Source organism: Lepidochelys olivacea, assembly GCF_965140295.1.
Source record: "Lepidochelys olivacea isolate rLepOli2 genome assembly, chromosome: 4".
NCBI lineage: Eukaryota > Metazoa > Chordata > Testudines > Cheloniidae > Lepidochelys > Lepidochelys olivacea.
In genome coordinates this window covers 126,429,343-126,453,999 of record NC_140414.1, presented here as the reverse complement: position 1 = coordinate 126,453,999, position 24,657 = coordinate 126,429,343, and the positions used below count along the sequence as shown (strand labels likewise).

The following is a 24,657-nucleotide window of genomic DNA, read 5'->3' as shown; positions in this document are numbered from 1 at the left end:
CAGTATATAAAAACTCACTATTAGGACTCTGCTTTTAATATGTATTCAACAACTTTCAGCACTGTGTGTGCAAGCAAAACATTTCCATCACATTCAGCCCAGTAGAGAAATCATATACAAATTGAATTCTCCTTGATTGAATACTGAAAAAATAAAACATGTCAACCAACTAAGGATTCTTTGTAGCAAGAAAAACTATACTGTGCTCACCAGTTCAACAGTAAGTTGAATTCTGTGCTTCTTCCTTAAAACCTTCCATCATCAGATTTTTTTCTCCAACAAGATCTCAAGCTCCCCCAATACTCTGATCTGGAGGTGTAAAGAAGCAGTGTTGTCACATGGACTAAGCAAGAGGCCGGGGATCAAGAACATGTGAATTCTAGTCCGAGCTCTGCCACTGATTCACTGTACAGTTTTTGTAATGGGAGCTATTAGAGTAGTCCCTTTCTAATCATAATCATCATGTTTATTACTACAGCGCCTAGGGACCAACCCAGATCAGGGCCCCTTTGTGATAGGCATTGTTCACAGAGAATAACAGATAATCCCTGCTCCAAAGAGCTAACAATTTCATAAACAGAAAAGAGACAGAGGGTAGGGGAAAGAGTTATAACACACAAGCAGAGCCACTGACGTGATGGCAGCAAATATCACGTTAGTTCCATGTTTGGGGGAATTTGGGGGGAGGAGTTTGGAAGGGGTTTTTGGGGGGGTTAATTAAGAAGAGATTAAAATGAAAGAGAAGGGAAGAGAGAGGGATGAAAGGGGACACAGGCAGTTGAGAAGAGGAAGGGGTTGAAGATATGAGAGCAGGGTGGAGTGAGGCTCAGGTGAAGATACTGTGAGGACGGGGGCAGGAGAAGGTTGAAGCAAACAGCCAATCAACAGAGGGCAGAAAAAGTCCAGTTAAAAGTCTTCAGCAGCCCCTGCTTAGGCTGATTCTGCTGATGCTGTGTGGGCTTCAGTCTCTGGCTCGCGCCTCCCTGCAGTTTCTTTCCCAAATCCCGCATGGCAGGGGGGATGCTGCACAGTAGGAAATAACTTTCTGTAATCCAGATGAAGAACATGTAATAGGGACTAGAAATTGAAGAGCAGCCTCTTTTCAGCACTTGTATGTCACACCTTTACTAAAGCCCCGGTACTTAACTTCTCTGGCTCAGTTTTCCCAACTTTAAAATGGGGAAAGTAATATTAATGTATCTACCTTATTAGTATGTTGTGAGGATTAATAACTGATGGTTTATAAAGGCTTTGAAAACGGTAACTGCTGTTACACGTTAGTTCTGATTGCTTCCTTCCTGCATGGCACTTTGAGCCTATTACACCCCAGGAAAAGGCTTTGGCAAATCTGGATTCATTAATGTCTGGATAAGCAGGGAGAGAGATAAGTATGACTAACTATGAAAGACAGAATGAAATTTACTTATGCCCATTGCCGATTGTTCACTCCCTGCTAGCTTTAACACACAGCCTCCCAGGAATAGCATTCATCTACATCACAGTGGCAATGCAGTGAAAAATGTCAGTAACATTTTGAAGAGGACAAGATTGGTGGTATAGGTACTTCATTCTTAAAGAACGCAAGAAAGGGGGCTGATTTTTGTGGATTCAGTTAATGATCCACCCTCAGTGCTGGAATCTTCAGGGTAGAAGGGCTAAGTCAGAGGTGGATAATTAGTTATTAGCTCCCTGCAGCACCCTAGGAGAGGTATGTGGTGCAGGAAATTATGGGCTGAGTCTGGAAGCAAGAGTCAAGGAGGAATGATCTCTAAGAGTACCCGTGGCTGGCCCGTGCCAGCTGACTTGGGCTCACGGGGCTTGGACTGCAGGGCTGTTCCACAGTGCTACCCCATTGCAGGCTCTAAATGGGAATATTTGGGGGCCCCTTCTACACAACACATAATAAAAAAGCAAATTGAGGGCCCCTTTGAGCTATTGTTTAGTCTGCTTACGCCTAGTGCCGACTCTGCTGTTTTATTGCTGTGTAGACTTCTGGGCTTGGGCTGGAGCCTGGGCTTTAGGGCCTTGCAGGGTTGGAAGATCCCAGAGCTCGGACTCTATCCCAAGCCCGGAAGTGCAAAACAAAAAGTTCCGTAAGTAATTGCACATCTGGAACCATTTACACAATGGGATTCTGGTCCATGACTGGGACATCTGGGTACTACCAAAACATAAATAAATAAATGAATAATATTTTACCTTTTTGACCCATTTAAATCAATGCAACTGCTCACATGAGTGAAGAATCACACAGGCAATAAAGGTTTACATGCTCAGAGCTAACTTTTGGAAGTAGGATGTATAAATAAAAATCTGAATGATAGAACCCATGCACATCAATTCAGATTGGTGATTGTTGGACCATTATTCCATAATTAAACTCCAGAACTAGTATTTCAAATTCTATTATTCAAGGCACCTCCAAAGTCCTTTACATTTGGAGATGTTAGGGGTAATCTTGGTCTAAAAGCAGAGCTGAATGTATAGCAAAATATATCATACACATTCAACAATGCTCAGAATATCTGTATATACATCACTTTATATCTGTAAATGGAAACAAATTCTCATTAAAATTTAGCAAATGCATATAACATGAAGGGAGCAGCCTGTACAAAGGACTAGAATTCCAGGAATTTGGATAATGAGTGATGGAAAAGATACTAATTAACTTTTGCTATCTCCTTCGTGCACGTGTGTGTGCGCTCGCGTGCGTGTTTTAAGAGTTACACATATAATGGGGTTGAGCACTAGCCTGAAGGAATGCATTGAGAAGAATGCTGAAAGGTATCAGAACAAAGTCTGAATTCTCAGAATGTTAAGATAGATATCAGCACTTTAAGGAGAATGAGACACAGAATTTCTCAGAGCACAAGCCAAGGGACAAATCAAAGCGGGAAAGAACAGGAGAAGCTATGTCTGTACCAATGATAGTTTTCTCCCTTTGCTCTTCTGAGGGTAACAGAGCAAGAGCAAATGTCTCATTCAAGCACCTGACAACCTGATTCTCCTCTCTGTAGTATCCCTTCCCATCTTTAATGTTTATGGGTGAGATACAGTAGCTGTCAATTCTAATATTTATATTTTTACCTTTTTTTAATCCATTGGGTTACATATAAGCACCAGGGACCAGATTTTCAATTATTTCAATGGGCATTAGGCACCTAACCTTCTTAGGTACTTTTAAAAATCCTGCTAGGTAGCTAAGTGCATCTGTATGCACCTAAATACGTTTGACAAGCTGGTCCCAAGCAACTGATGGGTTTCCACAGGACTTATTAAACATTGTTTTAGTCACCATGTTTCTCTTCTTCTCACTGAAAGTTCAGGTGCCCAGTTAAATAATCCAACAAGGAGCAAAACCATACTAAACAATCCATACTTTGGTACATTACCTTATCTATTGTGCTAATGCCAGTTATCTTTTGCTTACGAGTTGTTTTTTTAATACTGAAGTCAGCACAACTCAAAGAGGGAATGGCCTTATATGAGGGAGAACAAGAATATCCAGAGCTATAGTAATTAATGCCAAGACAACTTTAGAAGGGACATTAAACCTCATAATTCAGGGCTTAATCAATCTCTCACTGCTAGGGGTTAGGATGAAGCTTGCATGTGGGATACAACTGCTCACTGTGGGGTACTACTTACACCTTCATCTGAAACAGCTGGTTCTGACCTCTGTCAAACATGAGATGCTGTACTGGATGGACCATGGGTTTGGTGCTACATGGCAATTCCTATGCTGAATGAATTTGTTTCTTTATAATCAGTGATTGTCAATGCATTTGAATTTTTTTAAATGAAGTTATTAGACAGATTTTTTTGAAATAAACCAACAGTTACTATAGCAGGATTCCATATTCTGTGAACCTTGATCTGGAAGCCAATAGGTATCACAGCATGCTGGCCCACGGAAGCTGCATGGGCTTTCTGTATCTCTCTGAATAGGAGCCTATTCCTCATTCAGTGAGTGCATGTGGGGAGAACAGGAGATATCCTTCCTTAAAAGCTGTGGCACCCTGGCCTGGGGATGCTCTTTGGGGCAGGGACTTGCTGTTCTGTTTGTACAGTGCCTAGCATACCAGAGTTCTGATCTGACTGGGGCTCCTAAGCACTACAATAATATAAATAAATAAGAATAACAATGCTCATTTCCTAGCTGCAGAGCCTATCATGAGTATCAGTACTAACAGAGCAGAGATAGCAGCTGGACTGCTTGACACATCCTAATGTAGAGCTAGAGGTTGGGTTTTGTTATCAGCTTTCTCAGCAAGATACATCAGTCTCTCATCTGAACAGGCTGGCCTGCCTGAGAGCCACTAGCAACAGCCTATTCTGGCATGTGTGGCTCAGAAGGCCATAGATATTTTCCGACGCATTAAGTACAGCTTGTTAACATGGCTCTTAACCATGTTGATTTGAGAGTTGTTCAGCGTGGACAGGCAGGGAAAGGAAGGCATTATTTTTCCTTTTGGAAGGAAGATAAACGGAACAATACTGTTTTCCCACAGTTTTTGTCCCCCTTGCCACTTCCTTTTAAAAGTATCTGGAAAGCAACTTTAAAATGCCACAGAGTGGAACAAAACAGATAGGGGAATGGAAAATATCAGGCTAACTCTGTCTGCAACGTTTTTTTAAAAATGCTTAAGAAAATAGTAAAGAGTTACAGCGTAGACTTACTGTTTTCCATCACCACCATTTTGATTTAGTGAATTTACTCCTTAGGTAAAGTGGTGGATGGAGGAGCAAGAAATTTAAAACCCTCTGACTGTACCCACAAATCAGGTACAGCATAGAACATTGCAATGCAAGATGCTGTCTATTGCCCTGTGCATCAAACGTGACTTGTAAGGTACACCTCGGAGGTGAGAAAGTTGAGAAGACTATGTTTTTAGGTCAGAAAGGTGGCCATTACTGGACCCTTCGCTGAGGCTAACATATTGCCTACTGCAGTGGCGTGTCTTCCAATGTGGAACTAGAACTAGGATCTGCATTGGGAGGGACTCCCATTTATTTTGAATAGGACACCAGGAAGCCATTTCTAATCTGGGCCAGGTTTGAACTGGTGGCCTAGAAAGCTACATGCAATCGATGACCATTGTACTTAGCACTTATATAGCACCTTCCACTTGAGGATTCCAACATACTTTACAAACATTCATTAATTTTGCTTCAATATTCCTGTGTGGTGATCAGTATTATAATTTATTATCCCAGTTTTACACAGGAGGAAACCAACGCAGAGAGAAGTGAGTTTCTCCGACTCACACAGGAAATCGGTACCAGAGCCAAGAACATAACCCAAGCCACCTGACACCAATAACCAGTTCCTCAGCCACTCAGTGGTTCAAAGCAGCCCTAAGGCTGGCATAACTTGCCCCTGAAGAATTCCTCACACCTAGGGGAATGCTTGGATGGTGCAGAATCACCTTTGTAGCTCCTAGGCACACTTCTTTCCAGCCACATCCCCACACAGTGGGCATGGTCTGCGGGAAAGGGATTGTAGCTGGAGTTTCTCTATGCCCCAGCTATCTCAGAGGAGCTTCTTGGGGCTCATGGACAGCTCTTGTAAATTACAAGTCTTTAGACTGGTCTAACTGGTGCCAGGATTGGGACAGCAAAACTAATCCACACTACAGATTCTGACCCACACACAGCAGGGCTATGCTTCCTTCCCATTATCCCATTCTAAAGCCCCTGAGCCATTCGGTTCCTGCTATCTGTCCTGCTAAGTGAACAATATAGTAACATAGTCCTACATAGGAACTGCTCTCCTGGATCAGACCCGCGGTCCATCTAGTCCTGTATCCTGTTTCCAACAGTGGCCAGCAAAAGGTGCTTCAGAAGAAAGTGCAAGAAACTCCACAGTAGATGATGAGGTATAATCTGCCCTCATCCTAATTACTAATAATGAGAGATTTGTTTAAAACATGAAACACAGCGTCTCTCCCCTCAAATACTTTTTGTTGGCATTAACTGTTAGTTTTGTTATCCATATTAGTGTCCAATCCCCCTTTGAACCCTGCTAAATTCCCTTAGAAGTTGCATCATTTTCAAGACACCCTATATTTTGGTTAGACAAGGTGAGTGAGGTGATATCTTTCATTGGACCAACTTCTGTTGGTGAAAGAGGCAAGCTTTTGAGCTACACACAGCTCTTTTTCATGTCCAATATTCAGGTCCAGGTTCCAGTCCTGAAGTCCAATAAAAGATATTACCTCACCCACCTTGTCTCTCTAATATCCTGGGACCTACATGGCTACAGCAACACTGCAACATAAATTGGTTTACGTTGTGAAAGCTGCTACTTCACCCTTCCTTCTCACCCACTTCTCTCCGAATTTGTTTGTTTCACTACCTGTTTCATCTTGTCTTTTAGACTGCAAACTTCTCACAGCAGAGACTCATATGGCAAAGACGGACATTAATTAGGTGCTTGTACTCAAGCACAATGGGGTCCTGATCTGCTAGAGTCCTCTAGGGGCTACCGCAATTGTAAATCAAAATAATAATATTCCATCCAACGTATTATACTCTCAGCACTTAGATACAGTAAAAATGTAACATATAATTTCAGTGTATTACCCTATTACACAGAAACAGCACCTTGTGAAACTCAGTGCTCAAGTTAAGGGGAGGTAAAATGGAAAACTTGCGGTCCTTCATAAAAGCTCATTAGGGCTTTTATTCATTGACAGATTAAACAGAGACAACACTACTGTTTGCAGCATAGTTAACATTTTCAAAAGCACCTAATTGCCTACACCCCTTTCTGAAAATGGGACTTCGGTGTTTTTGAAAAATGTATCCTATGTTCAAAATTCTCAAACTTTGGCACCTAAAAATTATGGATTCAGATCCTCATTTAGGCACCTAACTTAAAGTGAACATTTGTGAACATTTGTGCACTGCAGGTCTTCTGAAAACCAGGTGATTTTTAAAGTGTCTAAATATGGATCAAAATCCTTCCTTTTGGGTGCTCAGGTTTAAAAAAGTTTGGCCTATTCTGAATAAACTGTAGAAGAGAAGAGAAAACAAAAAGCAAAGAACAGAAACATCCTGGTTCTTGACAAAAGCAACAAAAACATCACATAAAAATGTCCATAAATGTCACTGCTGAAATTTATTACTACAACCCATTACCATTACATTTATTTTTAAATCTATCCCTGTAACCAAGCAGTAAGCTACTCTGCTACTAAAATCATTCCCCTCAGTTGCTCACATTTTTTTCAGACATAGTAGAGTCCAACAATCAAATATTACAACACAAACAGCCTAAATACAGTTAGATACTCAGGTATGAAGCATAATATTTCTCCTACCTTTTCCGAATCTGATTTGTTCTATTCTAACATTCTGGTGAACTGCAGGCAGATCTCAGCCTTCCACAGCTCTAGTTGGAACTGACTCCTGATCCATCCCTTCCTGTTTGACCTTTTTACTTTCCTGTTGGTTGAACAGCCCAGCTTGGATATATGAACTAACTGATAGTTGACCATTAACTGATACCGTCCATCCAAGAATCTCCTTTTCTAAAACGTTCACAATTGCAAGCTCAGTGCATTGGACTACTAACAATTTGCCATGCAGGAAAATATGTCAGAAATATACTGAAAGCCTCAGTCAGATACACTTGCTCTTAAGAGCTGAAATTTATTATCATCTATATCTGGAAGCCCCAACGCATTGTGCTAAGCACTACACAAACAGAGTAATAAGTAGTCCTTAAGGCAGAGAATACATGACTTCGTTTAATTTGTTTGATTTTGGTCAAAGTATTAGTAGGCCTGTTGATTAATTACAGTTAACTCATGCAATTAACTCACAAAAATTAATTGTGATAAAAAAATTAATCACAATTCATCACAGTTTTCGTTGCACTGTTAAACAATAGAATACCAATTGAAATGTATTAAATATTTTGGATGTTTTTCTACATTTTAATATATATTGATTTCAATTATAACACAGAATACAAAGTGCAGAGTGCTCATATTATTTTTATTACAAATATTTGCACTGTAAAAATGACAAACAAAAGAAATAGTATTTTTCAATTCACCTCATACAAGTACCGTAGCGCAATCTTTTTATGGTGAAAGTACAACTTACAAAAGTAGATTTTTTTTTTGCATAATTGCAGTCAAAAACAAAACAATGTAAAACTTCAGTGCCTCCAAGTCCACTCAGTCCTACTTCTTGTTCAGCCAATCGCTAAGAGGAACAAGTTTGTTTACATTTACGGGAGATAATGTGGCCCACTTCTTATTTACAATGTCACCTGAAAGTGAGAACAGGCATTGGCATGGCACTTTTGTAGCCGGCATTGCAAGATATTTACATGCCAGATATGCTAAACATTCATATGCCTCTTCATGCTTCAACCACCATTCCAGAGGACATGCTTCCAAGCTGATGATGCTTGTTAAAAAATAATGCGTTAATTAGATTTGTGACTCGACCCCTTGGGGGAAAATTGTATGTCTCCTGACCTGTGTTTTACCTGCATGATGCCATATATTTCATATTATAGCAGTCTCGGATGATGACCCAGCACATGTTGTTTTAAGAACACTTTCACTGCAGATGTGACAAAAAGCCAATAAAGTACCAATGTGAGATTTCTAAAGATAGCTACAGCACTCGTCCCAAGGTTTAAGAATCTGAAGTGCCTTCCAAAATCTGAGAGGGACGAGTTGTGGAGCATGCTTTCAGAAGTCTTAAAAGAGCAACACTCCCATGCGGAAACTACAGAACCGGAACCACCAAAAAAGAAAATAAACCTTCTGCTGGTGGCATGATGAAAATGAAGATGCGTTGGTCTGCACTGCTTTGGATTGTTATCGAGCAGAACCCATCATCATCACGTCCTCTGGAATGATGGTTGAAGCATGAAGGGACATATGAATCTTTAGCTCATCTGGCACTTAAATATCGTACAACACTGGCTACAACTGTGCCATGTGAACACCTGTTCTCACTTTCAGGTGACATTGTAAACAAGAAGTGGCAGCGTTATCTCCTGCAAATGTAAACAAACTTGTATGTCTGAGCAATTGGCTGAACAAGAAGTAGGACTGAATGGACTTGTAGGCGCTAAAGTTTTACATTTTTTACATTTTTGAATGCAGTTATTTTTTGTACATAATTCTACATTTGGAAGTTCAACTTTCATGATAAAAAGATTGCACTACGGTACTTGTATTAAGTGAATTGAAAAATACTATTTCTTTTATTTTTACAGTGCAAATATTTATAATAAAAAATATAAAGTGAGCACTGTACACTTTGTATTCTGTGTTGTAATTGAAATCAATATATTTGAAAATGTGGAAAACATCCAAAAATATTTATATAAATAGTATTCTATTATTGTTTAACAGCACATTAATTGCACAATTAATCATGATTAATTATTTTAATCGCTTGACTGCCCTAAGTATTAGCCTACTTGAAATTCTTCCAGTTACAAAATGGCTCAAAATCAGACCTTGTATATTTTCCACATTTTCCTTTTAGCTCCAGTGGTTTTAAAATGTAAAAGTAGAGACTCAAGTTCATTTAATACCCATTATTTATTTATTTATTTATTTGTAGTGTTCACACCCTAGACATGGACCATTGCATACCCCAGTGTGCTAGGTGGTATACAAACACGGGGGGAAAAACCCCAAAATACTAAACCATCTTTGTTATGATACTTACTAATATCTGTTATTAAGAAGCTAACATTTTCTTCAGAACTTTGTAAGCTAGCTACAGCAGCAACATATAAATGAGTTATTTTATTGTTATATACTGTGATAGTGTGCATTATAAACATTGTTATAATATGATAACAATAGGCATCTATATTCTGACCTTGCAATATGCTGAATATCCTCCATTCCCAGTGAAATCAGTGGAACTGGAAGCGACTTAAATCCTTGCACAGTCAAGACTACCATTCACCTGATAGTCTTTTCCATCAATAATGTCACTGTATGATATTGCATAATAATATAATATGAGATTGCATAACACACGTTGTGCTAAAGGCATTACATTTTAAATTAACTTGTAGCACTGTTGTGCTTTTTAGCAGGAAATAATATATTTTAAACTAACCATTTTCCCTTCAATTTTGTAAATATTTAAGCTTGTTGGCACATTTTTGTTTTCTTTGAAGATTTGGGAGCAGTTTCTCCCCTAATTTCAAGTCACATTATTGGGGATTCTAGGAAAGGACTGAAGAGATAATTGGTTCCTTTATTTGGATTAAATGTATCGTTTTCTTTTGTAACTGTGCAAATCTAATCCAAATTCAAATTTGTGACTGTTCTGTGAGTAACAGAAAAGTCTCTCACTCTCTTTCTAGGTTTCTTTTATGGCTCCAATCACTGTAGTATCTGAGCATCTCGTAAATTTATCCTCACAACACCATTGTGAAGTAGGCAACTATTATTATCCCTATTTCACAGACAGGGAAACTAAGGCAGGGATTAAATTACTTGCCAGATTTCACACAGAAAGTCTATGACAGAACCAGGAATTGAACCCAAATCACCTTAGTCCCAGTCCAGCATCAGAATCACCATTTTCTTCAGCCTTTCTTGTGGTTTATAGCCTAGAAGATAGTACCGTTATAGTTCATGTACATGCCTGTAATTGTTCTTAGATTCCTTTGGGTGGACACCCTACATTGTGGTATTCTCAATGGAATTTAACCAGTGCCTTTTCACTCAAGATGCGCATCTGGAGGGACGTGGGGAAATGGAAAGGTTTGTGCCTAGGGAATGAACACATCTCAAACTGGCCCTGGCCCTTGACCTTCTGTAGCCTTTTTAAAACACCACTACACAAAGACAATTCAATACCTCTACACTGTGGACACCTGCCCTCATTAAATAACCCCAGAGACCAATGCACTGTAACAAACAGGAAAAAGCACAACTCGGGTACATTGTGGATACCACATTAGGAATTCCATATTCCCTTATGTTCCAGCTTGAAAGTCCTAGGAATTTGGTGCTGCATGACTTGCAGAAACTATTCAGATTCCTTCACATTGGGGCATAGATTCTGTTGGTGCTTTGATCTCTCTCATAACTATGAAAATAATTAGACGCAAATGAGATGAGAAAAAACCACTGTTTTTGTCTAGCTGTCCTGGATCTTTTCAGGATGATTGAAAGAAGCTGCCAGGAAGTTGAAAGACGTCTCATATGAAAACAAGATATTTCCTTTTATTTCCATTGTCTTTCTCTGGCATTGCTATTCAGCATCCTGTTTGCATGCTTCAATGCAGCTGCGCGTTTGGCTGAAGGCTTTAGGGTTTTCTTCAGCAGTGCCTCTCAAATATTATATAACGTGTTAATATTTAAAGAGCAAGTTCTACCCCAAATTACACCCAGGCAGTCCCACTGAAATTGGTGAGATATATATATAGGAGGGCAGGTTTTGGCCTTAAGAGCCCAATTTAAACCGTGAGAAGAAAGGATATTTTGAGTTAAGGACTCCGTGGGATATATAACAGCTGAGAACCTTTAACGCAAGTGCCAATCCTGGAGCTTCGGAACTGGGACTAAGGGGGCTTCTCCTGCCTGCCTTGTGTATGTTCTAATTTGCAGGGAAATGTGTGCGGTTCTAAACACCAATCTCACGGTATCTGCAGTCTCCAGACTGAACTTTGTCTGCCCCCAATGCACTGTGTAGTTAAATGAGAAATGTCATTTTAACGTGGCAGTCATGCTAGTTCTTTATATATATATATATGCTGGACACGGTAGGTTTTGAAATGGGCTTAAGACGGTTTTGTATTCTTGCACAGTTTTGGTCTGATTAGTCCCTCAGATGCGTAATCCCCCAAAATACTGTAATCTGGATTGTAAACATTCATTAGCTAATATGCGTATAATGCTTTGAAGATGTGACATATTGCACAACTGCTAAAGACATGTCTATATAACAACAGTTGTGCATGGACTAACCTCTGAACAAGCCTGAATCCAGCTAACACGGATAATAACAGAAGCGGGGGCTTCAGTACAGGCTAGTGAGCAGAGTACATACCCAAGGTCTGTGCCAGGCTTAAACTACTTGTACTGAAGCCCTCATTGCACTTGTCTTTACTACTGTCATTATGTGCACTAGCTAGAGTCAAGCTAGCTCAGGTAGGCTGGCCTGTGTACAACTTTTACTGTTTCAGAGTAACAGCCGTGTTAGTCTGTATTCGCAAAAAGAAAAGGAGGACTTGTGGCACCTTAGAGACTAACCAATTTATTTGAGCATGAGCTTTCGTGAGCTACAGCTCACTTCATCGGATGCATACCGTGGAAACTGCAGCAGATATTATATACACACAGAGATCATGAAACAATACCTCCTCCCACCCCACTGTCCTGCTGGTAATAGCTTATCTAAAGTGATCATCAAGTTGGGCCATTTCCAGCACAAATCCAGGTTTTCTCACCCTCCACCCCCCTACACACAAACTCACTCTCCTGCTGGTAATAGCCCATCCAAAGTGACAACTCTCTTTACTGTGTAGACATACCCTAAGCATGCACCTGATCCTACAGCCTTTTATTCAGTGACTCACCTAAATAATTGCATTGATTTCAGTAGGATTCCTGGCACGCAGAAAGGTCTGCAGGATCATGGTCCTAGATTATCATTTTTACACTGGGATTACTCTAAATTTAAATTCCACTTTTTGAGAAGATTAGATTCCAGACTGTGCTTCACTCTAACAAGCATGTTACACCTGAACAGAAACTCCCAGTAAAATCAGCTCAGGGGTTAAAATCTTTTGGCATCAAATTGTGTCAGCATTTCCTCTTCCTTGTCGGAATCAAGATAGCCTAGCTTCCCCCAGCTCTTGCAAAATGAAAAACTGGCTCTGCAATCTGGGTCAGAATGTAAAAACAGAAAACACCAAGAGAAAAATATACTCTGGTCCAGTTCTAAGGAAATGCAGTCGCCCTGTAGTCTGCAGGGAAACGCTGACTCAAAGCACCCAGCTGTGACAATACATTGCTGTTGCTCTGAAGATGTTTACCTAGCTTTATCAATAATAGTTACATTTACTTGAGATTACTAGTGTTGCTGATGTATGTTGTTAGGCAGCTTGTTATTTCTCAGCAGGAAAGGCAACATGCTGTATGTCTCACAAAGCTTCCTGCTAGCTATTATGGACCCATATGGCTCACTTTTAGCACTTCCAGCCCCAAGAAGGCAATGAGTTCAAGTTGAATGCTAGGATTCAGGATCAGAGTCCAATTCTAACAAAGCAACACAGTACTAATAGAAGCCTGCATTGTTAGAGGTGCTAATATTCAGCTGACATTAAAATAGGGTTACAACCCTACCCAGGGTTTCTATTGTATTAGAATGGGTGAAGCCAGCTCAAGTAGCCTCAACTGACAAAGCTCAGGATGAAAATGAATGGTAGAGACTTACCCGTTGGAAGATGTAATGTCTTTTTTCCCCCTTTTGCTGCTCAGCAAAATTGTTGTCTGCTTGCTTTCTGGTATACTCCTTTCCTTTCCAAGGGGGATAACCTCCTTCTTTAAATAAACATGAATTCTTGGGTGGTACAAATAGAGAAAAATCTTTTATCTTTGGATTTTAGTGGAAAAGGAGGGAGGCTCAGTGTACTTGGGGGTTTTAATCTACAAAAAATAGTTGAGACATTCAGTTTTCCCCAGCTCCTGTAAAGCTGGAAACCACTGGGAGGAAGCTAAACCCCTTGTATCTTCTGGAAACTGGGATTATAAAGCCACCCAATGAAGCAGGAGTTTGGATTTATAGCATAGAGGGATGAAGCACAGTAAAACATTGGGCCAGTACTTCTCTGTTTAGAATAACAGAGCTCGTATAAATGGCTTTGGTGAAATAACAAAGGCCTTTCAAGAGAGGGCCAAACCATTCAGTATGGGAGGGGAGATACTATGAAATGTCTAAACACAGTTTGGTAGAAGTTTAAATGCTGCCATAATGACTGGTGGAACAATTTAAATACTTTTCCCCCAGTAGGAATCACTGTATAGTTTGTCATTATGTTTTATGTGGTTTAGGAAATGTAAGAGTCCATGGGGGTGAGGTAGTCATGTGACTTAGCTCTCCATTTAAAAGCTCAGCTTCTCAGCAGGCTTGACAATAAGGAAAGGATTTTAATGAAAGCACCTGCTTGGGAGTACTAATGGAGACTTCTAGCTAGTGGGGGTATATACCATTTTGTTTGAAGATTGTTTGGTTTGTTGTGTTTCTCAAATAAGCTTGGTATGCGAGTATCAAATTTATTGTTGTGAGAAATATGATTTAATTCCTGTATCCTCATTTTAAAAAGGGATGTTAACCAAGGCTCTTCCCTCAATAAGGCCTTTCATCTGGGCAATTTTCTTCAGCTCCCCAGAGTGTAGGGACTCGGTGTCCACCTGTGCCTGAGTGATGAATTGATAGGGCTGAAAATAGAAATAGAGAAGAGCTGGGTTCTGAGCACAGGGTGACCTTTTCTAGAATTTCATGGCTGCTTGATAAAAAGCAGCAGCCACTTAGCTCTGTGTCTAACTCTTCCTTCATATTGACAGTATTAGGCAAAATGTACTGTATTCTAGATTGTATTTTCCTTGTTAATGTGTTTTCTCCCAGAAGCAGTAGCTACCAACAGTCTGAACCTTGTAGGCACAAAGAGGTTCTGACATGTACAGTACAGTGAGACCCATGCTGTGACCTCAAATGAGAAAATGTGGGTGGGATCCATGAAGGGACTTAAGCAGTGTGTCACTCCGAGTGGCAATGCGCCAACTTCTAAGTGCTTAGACAATCCCAGGAACAACACTGTGATTCTCAAAACCTGAGTTAAAGTGCTTAGGCTCCCTATACAATGAATGGGGAGAGATAGGTGCCTTAGAATGCCATCCATAAAAGCCAGCATGCTAGGTGGGGAACGATCTAAGCTAGGTAATGGGAATGGGTGACAGGCCTCTCCCCTCTCTTGGAGTTGGGTACCTATTTCCTCTAGCAATGCACAAATGGGAACAAGCAGCCTGGAGCTAGGCAGCTTAGGTACTTAAGGCTGGCACCTGCTTTGCTTCACACAAAAAGGCTGGAGAAGGAGGAGGAAGTGGTGGTGGCAGGGCCACATAGAGGCTTTTGGGGACCTGGAGAAAAATCTGAAACTAAGGTTCCCCCATACTCTTCCCCAAAAAAATTATCACTGAGTGGAGTCTGAGGGTGGGTGGGAGACTAAGCATGCACCATACTCACCCCATAGCAGCAACTCCTGTCCCCATTCTGGCTGTTGTGGCCTGGCGTGCAGGGTTGCAGTGCTTCTCAGGGTTAGGCCGGCCAGCAGCCCTTCCATCATGATTGGGGGTAGGGGGGAATAATGGGCCAAATTTCAGTGAGTGGTGCTGACTGTTTCATTGTGGATAAATACTTAAATAGTCACTGGGCCAGAGAAAGAGAGAGCATGTGAAAGTCACTCTGTAGGTCAATGGTTAGGACACACAACTGGGTGGTGAGAGACCCAGGATCCAGTCCCCCTGCTTCAGTCACTGTCATTATTTATTCACAGTGGAACAGCTTCAGCAGAGTACAGTGAGGGAGCCCTGTAACGATGCTAGTTCTGGCGGGACCCAACTGAGAGTGTCAATTCAGGACAAATTGCTTAAAGCAGCCCAGTTACAGCCCAAGGCTGGGGTTTCTTGCACACCAAGGCAAACCAAACAGAGAAGACTTTGTTTTTACCCCACTGGCTAACCATAAGTCACACAAGCAATTCCCTTAGACTCTCCAGTTTCCCAGTATCACCACCAGTGCCACTCGTTATGGGGATGAATAGTTATGAAAACCAATACCCCTGTAAAAGAAAAGAGGTTCTCTCGATCCCAAAGGACCAAGCCCCAGACCCAGGTCAATATACAAATCAGATCTTACTCACAAATCACGCTATTGCCAATCCTTTAGAATCTAAAATCTAAAGGTTTATTCATAAAAGGAAAAATATATAGATGAGAGCTGGAATTGGTTAAATGGAATCAATTACATACAGTAATGGCAAAGTTCTTGGTTCAGGCTTGTAGCACTGATAGAATAAACTGCAGGTTCAAATCAAGTCTCTGGAGTACATCCACAGCTGGTATGGGTCTTTCAGTCCTTGGTTCAAAGCTTCAGTGTAGCAAACTTCCTCCAGAGGTAAGAAGCAGGACTGAAGACAAGATGGAGGAGCTCCAGCAGCTTTTTATATTCTCTTGCCATGTGGTCTTTCTTTCTTTGTTTCAAAGACAAGCTGTCCATCACATGGCATGGAAAAACCTCAGAGTTCTGTCCATAGGTATGTTCCTGCATACCTTGCTGAGTTACAAGGTGTGTCTGCCTTCTCTCAATGGGTCAGTTGTATAGCTGATGGTCCTTAATGGCCCATCAAGCAGGCTAGGCAGAGCTGACACCAACTTGTCTGGGGTGTCACCCAGAAGCATAGCATAAGTTTGAAATACAGACAGTATAGAGCCAATATTCATAACTTTAAACACAAATATGGTACATGCATACAGATCGCATAATCATAACCAGCAAACCATAACCTTGTCTTAGACACCTTATTTGACCCCATTTATACAAGATTTGGTGCCACGACAGGACCTTGGTTGCAACAATGATCTATACGGTCCCAGATTATGTCAATAACATCATAAGCCCTATCTCAGAATATCCCATAGCTCTGTGGTTAGAGTGCTCTTCTGAGAGGTCAGAGATCCCTGTCCTTTCTCCTCCTCTAGCAGAGTTGTGGGGGATTAACCCTGGGTCTCCCACATGCTAGGTGTGTGCTCTAACCATTGGGATAAAAGTTTATAAGGTAGACACCTCCATCCCAGGCTGGATTTTGAATGGGCTCAGGTGCTCCAAGGTCGCCTACCAGATTGGGCCCCACACCTGCCTTCCCCTGGTTTGTGATTTATTCTGTGACTTAGGTGTCCATACCATACCTGCTTCAGGCTTTTGTAAGATTCCTTAGGCTCTCTGTACTGCCTTTGAAACATTGGGGGTGAAATCCGGCTCCATTGATGTCAATGTCAGAATGGGAATTCTGCCTTCAATAGGGCCAGGATTTCACCACAGGGCTTTTGGCATCACCATGGCTGTGCTTACCAGGACCCCAGGTGCCACAGGAATGGAAGTGATGTTGAACAGAGAAAAAGATCCTGTCTGGACAAGCCCCAAGGAAGGCTGTTCTTGAGCCCCACCATGGTTAAAATTCATTTAACATAGAAGACATCTTTCCCCTTTTTAAAAAAATTAAATTTTATGGCAACTGGCTTTTGTTGAGAAATCTCTGAGGCAAAATAAGTGATAGGATTGTGCACATGTGTGCATATGCATCATTGCAATCACCTCTGGGGAAGAGCAAAGTAGCTGTTGAACAATGAATCATAGAATATCAGGGTTGGAAAGGACTTCAGAAGGTCATCTAGTCCAACCTCCTGCTCAAAGCAGGACCAATCCCCAACTAAATCATCCCAGCCAGGGCTTTGTCAAGCCTGACCTTAAAAACCTCAACAGAAGGAGATTCCACCACCTCCGTAGGTAACCCATTCCAGTGCTTCATCACCCTCCTAGTGAAAAAGTTTTTCCTAATATCCAACCTAATCCTCCCCCACTGCAACTTGAGACCACTACTCCTTGTTCTATCATCTGGTACCACTGAGAACAGTCTAGATCCATCCTCTTTGGAACCCCCTTTCAGGTAATTGAAAGCAGCTATCAAATCCCCCCTCATTCTTCTCTTCTGCAGGCTAAACAATCCCAGTTCCCTCAGCTTCTCCCCATAAGTCATGTGCCCCAGTCCCCTAATCATTTTTGTTGCCCTCCGCTGGACACTTTCCAGTTTTTCCACATGGGAATGCAACCCAACCAATGCATGGGAATGCTATCCAACCCTTTTTCACAGAAAGCAGATAGTACTTTAGCCATTTAAAACTAAAGGGAGAGTTTCTATGTAGGAAGACTGCAATTACCGACATTGAAATTTGGCCACAATACTATGGTTTACACTCCTGTTCTTATGATCAGAATCTTTAATAACTAGAAATTGTCAATACCTCCTGTTTGCATCCTCTCCAGTAGCACAGTCCACCCAGCACTATGTTTGGGTATTGGTTCACTAAGTGACACAGACAGAAGAGTGACACCAACTAAATCGTCAGCACGACTTCCCGCAGCACTTGAGTTTTTTGTGTGAGCCTTGGTTCAATTCTATTTTTCATATGAGATCTGATAAGATCACAGTTTATGGTATTGCAGCAGATGTACTGCAAGTATCCTTCATTCAGGTGTTAATGAATCCTGGAGGAATAATGAATAGCTATTGTCAGTATTTTCCACCATGCATGAGTGTAATTTTTTCCATGTTGGTCAGAGAGAACATTTCAGCCGATCTATTTAGAGCATCTAACATAGTGTAGAACTTACGTCAAGGTATGGCCTATCCTGTTGTATCCAAAGATTGTACCAACAACTTCTTTCTAATTTTAGAAAAACACTGGAAGGATTATAATGAGAAAGAAAATCTTAATCCATAGTAGCATTTTCTGGGCTGTTTAATTAAGGGTATGCTAACATAACACTAGAATTACCTTTCACAACATGAAGATTGCTCATTCTTGCTTTGTGGTCCAATCATACAGAGGAATCTTAGTCTCCCTTTCTTTAAATGCACTCTTGAGGCTAAACTTTGTGTCCAATTTATTCTAGTGACCATAAAAGTATCTTCCCTTTGTGTTTCTTAGCTGTGTTCACTGGGAGGTTTTTCTGCAATATGTCTCATACACTCTTATTCAGAATTGCCCCTTCTCAGCCCAGTACACAGTCTGGTCCTCTTCTGATGTTGTAAAGCTGCTGATGGAATTGCCTAGAATTTGGATGATTGTCTAGCCACATATAACATTTTAGATGATGACTGAACCCTGAATTGAGCAACAGACACAGAAACTGACCCTCTACCCCATTACACCATTGTTTTTAATGAAGTTAAAATGGTCTAAAACTGGCGTAACGGGGTGGAGGATTGAGCCCACAGTATTCAGTTTGAGTTGCACAGGGATATGAGCTGATGTGCCAAAGTACTGTCCAAGCCTTTACTCTCTTAAAATTTATGTTCCTGATCCTGTCTCCTTCTGCACTGATGTGCAAGGTGGAGGTTGTGGAAAAAATGACTTAATGAGCCTTTAACTCCTTGGCCTGGGTAATCTCTATGCTCTGTTGGATAGATGCAGTTAAGTGTTTCTCACAGTACAGTGCCATGGCCAGTACAATTCTCTCAGACAATGAACTGGGTAGTGTGTCTGCTCCCCTTCTTTGCCTGGACCAAGCCAGCATTTAGGCCCATGTTCTATCCAGACCACCATTGTCTCTGAATGTTTGAGGTTTGTAAGATGTTTCCATAACTGGCTGCTGCAATTTAATTTGGACATATTTTCCTGAGTTGAGCTGCCTATTTTTTTAACTTAATCTAAATAATAGATAAGATTTCTTCTTTCTCTCATGGTGATAGCTTGGGTCACCCTGTCTTTTGTACTTTTTGACATTGCCCAATATATTTAGATTGAAAGTATACAAAGAGGAGGCTCTGGGTGTCATGTATTTCTATACCAGATATGGACTGGTCATAAAGCTAGCTTATGCACACCAGATATGTTCGCCATAAGATCCTTTAATGCTCTACCCCGGTATGGCTGTTGTGAATTTGAAAAAGGACTAACAAATTTATTTGAGCATAAGTTTTCGTGAGCTGTAGCTCACGAAAGCTTATGCTCGCATCCGATGAAGTGAGCTGTAGCTCACGAAAACTTATGCTCAAATAAATTTGTTAATCTCTAAGGTGCCACAAGTACTCCTGTTCTTTTTGCGGATACAGACTACTCTGCTACTCTGAAACCTAAAAAAGGAATGTTACACGCAGTGCCACCTAGTGGCTGAGCTATATAATACAGTTTGGCATTCCTTTACACTAGGGGCCTGACGAAATAGTACAAAGAGAAAAGGTGGGTGAGGTAATAGCTTTTATTGGACCAACTTGTGCTGGTGAGAGAGAAAAGCTTTCAAGCAACACAGAGCTCTTCTTCAGATCTGGGAAAGGTATTCAGAGTGTCAGAGGTAAATACCCCCCCCCCCGTAGTCGTAGTGACTACACTACCCCTCCATTTGGTCCTATGACTACATGAGTGTTAATGGACCACTTCACCTTGAATGGTCCCTAAGAATATGTGCTAAATACTGTTTGATCTTGTATTTAGCTTTAATGCTCTGAGATATTACCTCACCCACCTTGTCTCTCGAATATGCTGGGACTGACATAGCTACAAAGATTACTGCTTACAAAATAGTATGAATAGAGTCTTGAAACAACCAAGATCAGCAACAGATCCCACCAACCCTTCCACAGTAAACAAAACAAAAATCCCCATCCTTCTGTCCCGCCCTCCAAAAATACCCACCCCACCCTCCTCAGCCCTCTCCAAATGCCTGTTTTTAAAAATGTGCTATGCTGAGTACTTGAAGGGTCACCAGACAAAGACTCATTTGGACTGGGGGGCAGTCAGCGCCAAACTCTCTGGCATCTCATGGAAAACGCCCTGCCAGCAGCTCCCTCTCTTATAAACCATAGAAGCTCAAACCCCTCCATGATTTTATAGAGAATGCCGCTCACTTTGTTACCCAGGGACCCCTAGAGGCCAAATGGCAGAAGGCACAGGAAGTGCCTAGGGTTTTACAGGGATTCCTTGTGTCAGATATCTGCACAATAGTTTACCAAAGGATGGCATGTGAGTTCTGTGTCGAAATCCAGTAGCCACTGGTCAACATAATCATTACAAACTGTGTGTACAGATAAGATTTAAAGAGTTATGCATCTATACTAAAAATTATGGTCTTAAGGACTTGGAGTTAGGGCAGGTCTAGAGCAGGTGACATACAGTACTTTGAAAATGTTCCTTTCAGGCAGCAGGTAACAGACATCTAACCATTGTTCCGGCTAAGCTGTGCATGTGTGCACACAGATCCTAAACCCCGCACACACAGCAAAACACCACACGCACAACAATTTGCACAGAAGAAATTTTTTGCTCACACGGCCTGTCAAAAATTAGAGGGAACATTGCACCTAACTCCCTGTCTGGCCATTTGTGTACTGTGCGTTGTATGCCTCAGTGTATGGCTATTGGCATGCTGAGTCAGGTGCAGACAGAGATTGAAAAAACTACAAAAGAGGAAATCTAGACTACAGGAATAAACAAACAGCGGGGTGGGGTGTGTCCTGTTTATGAATAATGGCAAAGAATTGCTCTTGTATATCGTGGAGTGTAAAGCAACACACCGATTCCTTCACCAAGGAGGCAAACTGACAGCATAGCATGTTTGTCTCATGAGAGCGGGGTCACAGCCAGCCTGGATTTTGGGTGAGCAATACTCTACAAGACATGAGTATCTTGTTAATTAAATTTAGGCTCTAGAATGCATGTTATGATTTTATTTTATATGTAACCATTTGTTTCCAATACTACTTACTACTACTTGAATTTCTGTGCTTTGTTCAGTAAACTTAGATATGTTTATAGTAAAATCAAGTATAAGCGCTGTGTGTAAAACAGAGCTGTGATCTGAGATGGAATTGGTACACTGGGTGCACGGTTTCTTTGGAAGCAGCAAATCTGAGTGTCCAATGATCCAGATGCTGGGCGCTCCAGGGAGATGCTCAGAGGGCTCGGGACTTGGAGTGTCCCTATGGTTAACCTGCAGGGTGACAGCAAGGCCTAAACAGAGTTCCTGGTCTAATATTGCTTCATTGTTTCTTTGTGCTCCCCTATTAGGGTGACCAGATGTCCTTATTTTATAGGGACAGTCCAGATTTTGGGGTCTTTTTCTCACATAGACAACTATTACCCCCCACCTCCTGTCCTGATTTTTGACACTTGCTATCTGGTCAGCCTATCCCCCATTTATCTGTCTGTATCCACCCATCCGTTGTCTCTTATCTTATACTTGGATTGTAAGCTCTTTGGGGAAGGGGCCAACTTTTTATTCTGCGTTTGTACAGCACCTAGCACAACAAGGTCCTGGTCCATGACTGGGGCTCCTAGATACTCCCACAATAGCAATAAATAATAATCCTCATGTGACATAAGCCTATTCCATGAATATTATTATAAAAAGATTGGAAAAAATTAGGTTAATCAATTATTTTTATTTGTTTGACAATTGTACTGGTAGTGCCTAGAGACCTCATTACAATTGTTCAGTAAATGGCCATCTCTGGCCCAAAGTTGCTTAATCAGATTGAGATCATAGCATGGACTTTGTTTTTGCTCTTGTTTAGCTGTTTCTGCAAGTTTTCTTTGCTGCTGATTCACTTTTGTTGAACTAGATGAGAATTGACTGCCTTGTTGCAACAGTGTCTCTTTCTCTTTGTCAAAAAAATGCAGCTGCTCTTCCTCATCTTCACAATTACATTCATGAGTGTGTGCAGGTAAATGTTATCGAGACAGAGAAAGAGACGAGCCATAGACTCACACCTGTCTTCATGCTCCAAGGAGTTTTGCATTATCACATGCATTCGTCATTTGTTCCACCTTTGCTGATTACCACAAAGGGTGCCATTGCTCTGTCATATCTCAGAGTTTTGCTGGCAGTTGCTGCTGCCCTTGTCTAAAACAAGTCATAGCCCTTCTGAATGTTTCTCCTTGTTCTTATCACTTCCATGGTAAATTCTCAAATGAATATTATTTGATGTTGAATCTCACTAATATCTGCCTTTGGTGCCTCTTAGACACTTTAACGTGATGTACAGGGATTTAGGCATGTAAATCCCCACACTTAGAGATGAGGGTATAACTGTCTGTCTTGTAGAGTCTGCAGATTTATCTTGATCTGGGCATTAATGACAGTCATCTAAGTCAGTTTCAACAATGTAACAAGTGTGAGAGTTCTTTGTAGGGTGTTGGCATTTTGACTTATTAGAACAAGATCCATTTCAGTGCTGACACAGATTTCATACCCTAGAGTCACAAGGAGGGTTATTGTGGGAGCCTGGATGGAAAGGATAAAATTGACAGGAGGTGAAAAGCTTATCCAGATTTGCTTCATGGTTGTTCACTTTCTTGGGTGTGTAAATGAGCTGCCAGTAACTCAAAGGTTAATCTGTCAGGTCTAGACCTTTCATGTAAACCATGAAAAGTAAATTGCTGATGGCACATCAGATGGCTTCAGTCCTCAAAGTCTGTGCAAAAAACTGATTTTTGTCTTCATCAATATATGTCCTCAGAGATCAGGCTGCTGATGAAGTAGGGTTATCTCCAGAAGATGTTATGTAGAGTGATATATAGCAGGTTGGTAAGCCTGACTTAAGTACTAGACAAACTGGTTGAAACTATAGTTAAGAACAAAATTGTCAGACACATAGATTAACATAATTTGTTGGGGAAGAGTCAACATGTTTTTTGTAAAGAGAAATAATGACTTCCCAATCTACTAGAATTCTTTGAGGGGGTCAACAAGCATGTGGACAAGGGGGATCCAGTGGATATAGTGCACTTGGATTTTCAGAAAGCCTTTGACAAGGTCCCTCACCAAAGGCTCTTAAGCAAAGTAAGCTGTCATGGGATAAGAGGGAAGCTCCTCTCATGGATTGGTAACTGGTTAAAAGATTGGAAACAAGGGGTAAGAATAAATGGTCAGTTTTCAGAATGGAGAGAGGTAAATAGTGGTGTCCCTCAGGGGTCTGTACTGGGACCAGTCCTATTCAACATATTCATAAATGATCTGGAAAAAGGGGTAGACAGTGAAGTGGCAACATTTGCAGATGATACAAAACTACTCAAGATAGGTAAGTCCCAAGCAGACTGCAAAGAGCTAAAAAAGGATCCTGGGTGACAGGGCAACAAAATGGCAAATGAAATTCAATGTTGATAAATGCAAAGTAATGCACATTGGGAAACAATCCCAACTATACATATAAAACGATGGGATCTAAATTAGCTGTTACGTCTCAAAAAAAGAGAGTTCTCTGAAAACATCCACTCAGTGTGCAGCGGCAGTCAAAAAAGCAAACAGAATGTTGGGCATCATTAAGAAAGGGATAGATAATGAGACAGAAAATATTTTATTGCCTCAATATAATTCCATGGCATGCCCACATTATGAATACTGCGTGCAGATGTGGGTGCCCTATCTCAAAAAAGATATATTGGAATTAGAAAAGGTTCAGAAAAGGGGAACAAAAATTATTAGGGGTATGGAACGGCTGCCATATGAAGAGAGATTAATAAGACGGGGACTTTTCAGCTTGGAAAAGGGACGACTAAGGGCTATGATAGATGGCTATAAAATCATGACTGGTGTGGAGAAAGTAAATAAAGAAGTGTTATTTATTCCTTCTCATAACATAAGAACTAGGGGTCACCAAATGAAATAATAGGCAGCAGATTTAAAACAAACAAAAGGAAGTATTTTTCCATAATGCACAGTCAACTTGTGGAACTCCCTGCTAGAGGATGTTGTGAAGGCCAAGACTATAACAGGGTTCAAAAAAGAACTAGATAAGTTGATGGAGGATAGATCCATCAATGGCTATTAGCTAGGATGGGCAGGGATGGTGTCCTTAGCCTCTGTTTGCCA

General features: G+C 41.0%; 1 protein-coding gene across 2 annotated transcripts in view; it reads right to left on the bottom strand.

Moving 5' to 3' along the window:
• SH3TC1 (SH3 domain and tetratricopeptide repeats 1) overlaps positions 1 to 7,435 on the bottom strand; it is a 51,168-nt gene extending 43,733 nt beyond the window's left edge. Inside the window, exons 1-2 of one of the 2 annotated variants that reach the window (XM_084625859.1) lie at positions 7,329 to 7,435; positions 211 to 309 (exon numbers count right to left, since the gene is read on the bottom strand). The gene's annotated coding sequence lies outside the window, so the exon portion shown is untranslated. The remainder of the gene's footprint in view (positions 1 to 210; positions 310 to 7,328) is intronic. The other variant, XM_084625860.1, reaches the window with a different exon arrangement.
• Between the last annotated feature and the right edge of the window lie 17,222 nt (positions 7,436 to 24,657).